The sequence below is a fragment of the Thalia democratica genome, chromosome 4 (assembly GCF_965202585.1).
Source record: "Thalia democratica chromosome 4, ktThaDemo2.hap1.1, whole genome shotgun sequence".
NCBI lineage: Eukaryota > Metazoa > Chordata > Thaliacea > Salpida > Salpidae > Thalia > Thalia democratica.
In genome coordinates, this window is record NC_139168.1 from 25197865 (window position 1) to 25203894 (window position 6030).

Genomic DNA, 6030 nt, shown 5'->3' on the forward strand with positions numbered 1-6030 from the left:
TTTCCTCCCAATCTAGTTTTTCTAAGCTTTTTTTTAGACTTCATTGATTCTATACTGTCTTGTCCTTGTGTCAAGTTTTAAAACTAAATTATTTTTGGTTTTTAATTGTGTTTTGTAAGCTTATCAGAAAAAAACTAGTCAAAGAAAGTTTTATAAGATTAACTTGTTCTTCTTTGTTTTCCTTTACTAAATTGTTATTAAACTATAAGTTTCTCTAATTTTCCTTTAAAAATAGACGTTTAAGTTTGCTAAAAAACACTGTATTTTTAAGAATATAAGTTAATGAAAATGTAAATGAGATTTTATAATTCACTGGCTTTGTTATTATTTTATTATTAACTAAATATTCTTTTTGAGCTAAAGCTAACTGTTCTCACAAACTGCTACTTTTTAACTTGAAAGATACAATTTAGTAATAAAAAACTTGACAACGTTGTATTTTATTTGCTATCAAAAAATTAAATTAAAAAAAAATCTTATCAATAGTTTAAACAACTTCTTAAAGTTTAGATTTAGGTTTTTAAGATTAAACTTTGTTTTATAAGACTAATTCTCCTCCCATATTAGTTTAATAAAACAAACTACTTATCTATAACTTTAAAACTGAAATTAAACGATATTTAAAACTTTAATTGCAAGTTTTAAAACAAAAAAAGTTGTGTTTTATCAAGTCGTTACATATTTTACATTATGTGTGTTTTTATGCAGATAAATGTAGTACTTGTATTTTTTAATTTTTTTCAAAGATGAAAAAATAATTATATGATAATTTTCATATTTTCCACCAATAATTATTAATATTTTTTTACATATTATTATTATTGCATGTTTATTGTTAATACTATGGTATAATAAACTTATTATCAAAAATGAATTACATAGTACATATACTTATTTTACTTATAATGTTAGCATTATCATACAATTAAGCTTATTTCTTATTATTTTTTACGATTATGCATAAATTAAAAAAATAAGTTATAACCTTTTATCTGAAATTTTTTTTTATGAAGTTTAATGTGTGAATTAAAGCGTTTGCTTTCACAAAAAGTAATTTAATAGGCTATAAATTTACTGATTTATCTTTGCCAGTGCTTTTTTATTGCTTATTTCAACACATTTTTATATTTCTTACTACAACAGTTTTAAAGCAAATGAAGCTCGTGAAAGATTTTTTTCTTTAATTTTGGCCCGACACTTCAAAAAGGCTGCCGACCCCTGAACCTAACTAAAATACCAAAATGAAAACGTTTATTACGAAGTATTGTTTTTAAAGATACGAACAATAATGAATGATTTATCAATGAAATCATTTATGCTAATGTTTTATTTGCAGTTCGTCCCTGTTTTTCCTTATTAGATTTATATCTAAACTTTAAAATATTTATTTTGAAAATAAATTTTTTTTTTAATAACATTAAGTTTATTAATTGACTAACTATACTTCAAACAAAAATTACGTAGCGTAAGTTGAATGAATATGCTTAGCTTAAACTGTAAGTTTACTTAACAATACCTAATTTTTACACCCACTAATAGTATGTTTTTATTTTAGTGAGTGCTTAACGTTTTAGATATCACAAAAGTAAGACTGTGTTTTTTTTCTCGTTTTTTTGAAAATAAAGTTAAAAGTTTCTTGTACTAATATCGCATCTTTTATAAAATGTCAGATTATAAATTACTTAAGCGAATTATCTTATTCAACTATTACGGTTTTTTATCGGATTTTATTTTTTTGTAATTCTTTCAAAGTAAAAAAAAAAACTTAGCTAAAATGTTCTAATAAGTTCTGTTAAGTTTAATTTTGTTTTCGGGCATAGTTTAAAACTTGTATTAAAAACAGCTATTAAGAAACCCTCAGTTTGGAGTTTAAACATGTGTTTGAGCTAACTATAAGTTAAAAAAGTTAGTGAACATCAAGTGTGACAAGTTATAAATGACATTATCAGTAAATTGCATTCTTACTGCAAACAACTACTTTGTTGCAGTTGCTTGATGCTTTGTTTCATTTTTATTCAGCATTTGTAAAAGCTTTTGTGAATACAAACAGTATGACATTATGTGATGTTGTTTACGAGAATTACTTTCTTGATCAACTTGAAAAGTTTGATTTAGTCGTTGTTTAGCCAAGATAATAAAAATTAATATTTTTTGTTCTGTAGGTTCTACAAACAGTTTCAATTATGTTTACCATACAAGTTTTTAAATATTACAGTTAATTAAAATAGCTTACAAAACGAGTTTAGTGTATTCTATCTAATTAATAAATCTTAGCTGTTGTCGTTTTTGTTTTTCCAGTAATATAATTGTATACATTTAAGTATTAAGGAAGTTTCAAAAAAAAAACAATCAAAAAAAAAAAAACCAAACTAGTTTATGCTTAAATAGCAAAATTACTATAGTTTTCAAAAATTATCAAAGTTGTTTTAGTCTTATTTAGCATTTGTGAATATTATCTTTTAATATAAACAGTATGTTACTCTGATTTTAATATTACTAATACTTATTTGTTAACAATTTTACAAGTTTTAGTTTAAATGAGACAAAGTCGAAATTAAATAAAGAAACTTTTTTAACTTTTACAGCTTCTACAAGAAACTTCAGCTGTATTTTTACTACAAGTGTATTAATTTTAAAGTTACAGTAAAAGTAGCTTACTAAGCGAGTATAGTGTTAAGTGTTTAATTAATACAGCTTAATTATTATCGTGTGGTTTTGTCTAACGATGTAATTATATACACTCACGCTGTAAGGAAGTCCAAAAAAAGTTAAAAAATTCTACTTGTTAGAAATACTCTAAAAAATCAAAATAGAAGTTTTTTGTTTAAAATTCATTTTTCGAGTTAGAAAAGTGATATTTCTGTTTAAAAAAAAACTACAAAATTCTGCTTTGTAGTGAACTGAGTTTATGAAAAAATGTAAATAATATTGTTTACTTTATAACCATTAGCAAATAACAAAAAGCAAACGTTCATATTTTTTGTGATTTTGAAACAGTTCAAAGAGTAGTGTAATTAAGTTTAGATAATTTCAAATTAGAAGCATTAATAAAACTAGGCAAAATATATAAATTTTAATTCAATTAGATCATGTTTTCAATCGTACTATAAGTTGTAACTTTACAAAGTACTTCATAATTTGTTTTCAGTGAAATATTTTTAATTTATTATCAAATCGTTTCAACGTATTTTACGACTAACTACAAAAACTAGTACAACGAGTACAAAACAATTTCAAACTAAGTCACCAATGTATTAATTTTAAATTTCAAAATAGTTAAGATAAGGGTCGATTTTTTTAAAACAGAGAATAATGTATAAACAGCTACAAACCAGTTAAAGTTGTTGTATTTTATTATAGTTTTAGACAAAAACTAATTTTATATACTTTTAATATATATTTAACTTTTGGTTTTACTTTATTGTCGAAAATAGTATGTTTAGTATACAGAGTTAAATTGTGAACTAAAAAAAAATTACTTTAACTTTATTAAAATACATTTTTTTGAATGTTACTTGTAAAATCTTCGAGCTTTAGTAAAAGCGACGTGATTTTATATTGCTTAATGTTTAAAGCACGTATTGTAAACAATAATGTTTGTAAATAAAAGCAAATAAAATGTTTACTTTAACTTACATTAAGGATATGTGCAATAATTGTGGTCAAAACTTTGAATATTTCAACCAGTGTAGTAAAGCTGGTTTACACAATACTTTAGAGTGTATAAATAATTAAAGTAAGTGTACCAAAACAAAAGCTTCATGTTTCACAAGTCATGTCAGCAGCGAAGTTCATAAATTTTGATGATCAATTTTATTAAGATTGATTTTGTGAAAAGAAGGTTTTGTTTGTAACATCAACAAACTTGTTTATTAGCAGCTATACTTTTTACAATTTAATTAATTCATTAGAAAATTAGAACAAATGGTACAGAAAAAAATTATGAAACATGTTATTGTTGGAATTTTTAATAAGCTTGCTTTTGTTGTTACCAGGAAGTATTTTCATTATAGTCGACCAAAGCGTGCATACAGTAACAAAGTGTCAGTGAAGTGTTACTTAGCAAGTTTGTAAACACTGATGGATATAAATACTCTACATCATAAGATTATAACTTGTGTTTTTTGTAGGCCTTTTGTTTGCTTTCAACTTTAGTTATTTGTGTTTTAGAATATTTTTATTAACTTTAGTTTTACCGAAGTCTTAAGTATAAATGATTGGTTAGCATTTATTTTAGATCGGTTCGTTTTAAACTTCCATTGTTGTTTTTCAATTAAAATTTTGTCATAAGTGAATATTTTTTACCTAAAATTTGAAGCTTCGTTTAACTTTATTTAAGAAAACTCATTTTTATCTTTAGAGAAATAATAATGTGTTTTTTGATATTTATTTATTTTCTTGTAAAACAGTGTGTTAATTAGCGTCTTCTTGATATAATTATTTAGCTACTAAATGATATTAAACTACTAAAGTTATTTATAAAATGTTTTTTTTTACGATCACAATTAATTGTTTTTATACTTAAGCTTTAATTTAAATTCATTAACAACATAGGGTTAAACTATTGATTCAAAGCTGTTTGTACTTAAATTTAAAGATCTCTTTTAATAACTATCTATGTTTAAATCTAACACCCTTGGTAAAAACGATATGATTTTAAAATATCAAATGTTCTAAGCATGTATCTAAAGTAAACAAAATTTGTAATCAAAGGTAAAAAATGTTTACTTTAACCTACACTAAGCACATGTTAATAAATTATGGTTATCTTTTGAAAACGTTTAAGATTTTAACAAGTACAGTAAGTTTAGTTTCACCAATATAAAATGACTTTGTAGTCATGCCAATAGTAACGTTCGTAAGACTTTGTGATAAGTTTGATAAATAGTTTATTTATCATAGATATATTTTTATTTGTATAATCAAAATCTTTTTTATTTGCAGTTACTGTTTATGATTAAACTAAGCCATTTTTTAAATATAGCAAACGGTATGAAAATATTAATTTATGTTGAATTTTCAATAATCTTGCTTTTATTTTACTATAGTTAACTAAAGAACGCTTATAAAAGCAAAGAGTTACTAAAGTAAACTTAAAGAAGTTTATAAACACTTGGTGGCTATAAATACTTTGCACAGTTTGATTTTAACTTGTGTTCGTATAGTTTATTTTTGTTTGCTTTTAACTTTCAACGTTTAGAATTAAAATTATTATATTAAATTTTAACTTTACTTGAATCTATAAATGAAAGGTAAGATCAAATAAGTTTATCTTAAATCTACATTATTTTTTTTTAACTAAAGTTTAGTCATAAATTAGTTTTTTAGTTACTTAACATTGAAATTTAGGTTTATTTTATTTAAGAAAACATGTTTAATTTAAGAGAAATAGTTATGTAATTTTATCTTCTAATTTAAATTTATATAACACAGTTGGCGTTTCATTAATCTAAGTGTTTAACTGCTAAATTCATAATCTTGTTTTTTTTTTATTTATTCTTACTAATCGTAAAAACACTCAAAGTTTCTTGCTGTATGTAAAAACTAATTACTACACAACATTTATATTTTGTTAGTTGTGATACTGAGTTTAAACTTCAGTTTAAGATAGAATGAACTCAAGCTGTTTGTTTAGTTGGTTAACAAAAGACAAAGCTTTTTACTTTATGACGCTATTGCAAGTGTGCTTACTATAAGTAGTAATGTTATTTGTTTTTCCTAAGTTTTTTTAACTTCGTTTTTAAACTATTGAAACAAAAGTCTAAGTTAGTTACAACTTATAAAACTTTAATAAACTTTGAAAACAAAACTTATTTCCTATTGCCATTTCTTTGAAATAGTTGGTTTTTGTAGAATTATAAAAGTTTAAAAAATAAAAAGAAAAAAAAATGTTTAGTTGTTATAACAACGCTTATAAAGTTATACTTTGAAAACAAAAACGTTTTACAACTTTTTTACTTTTCGTGCTTTTAACACAGCTCTATTAACCTTACTCAATTTCCCAGGTTTTCAATTACAGTTTAATTCAAA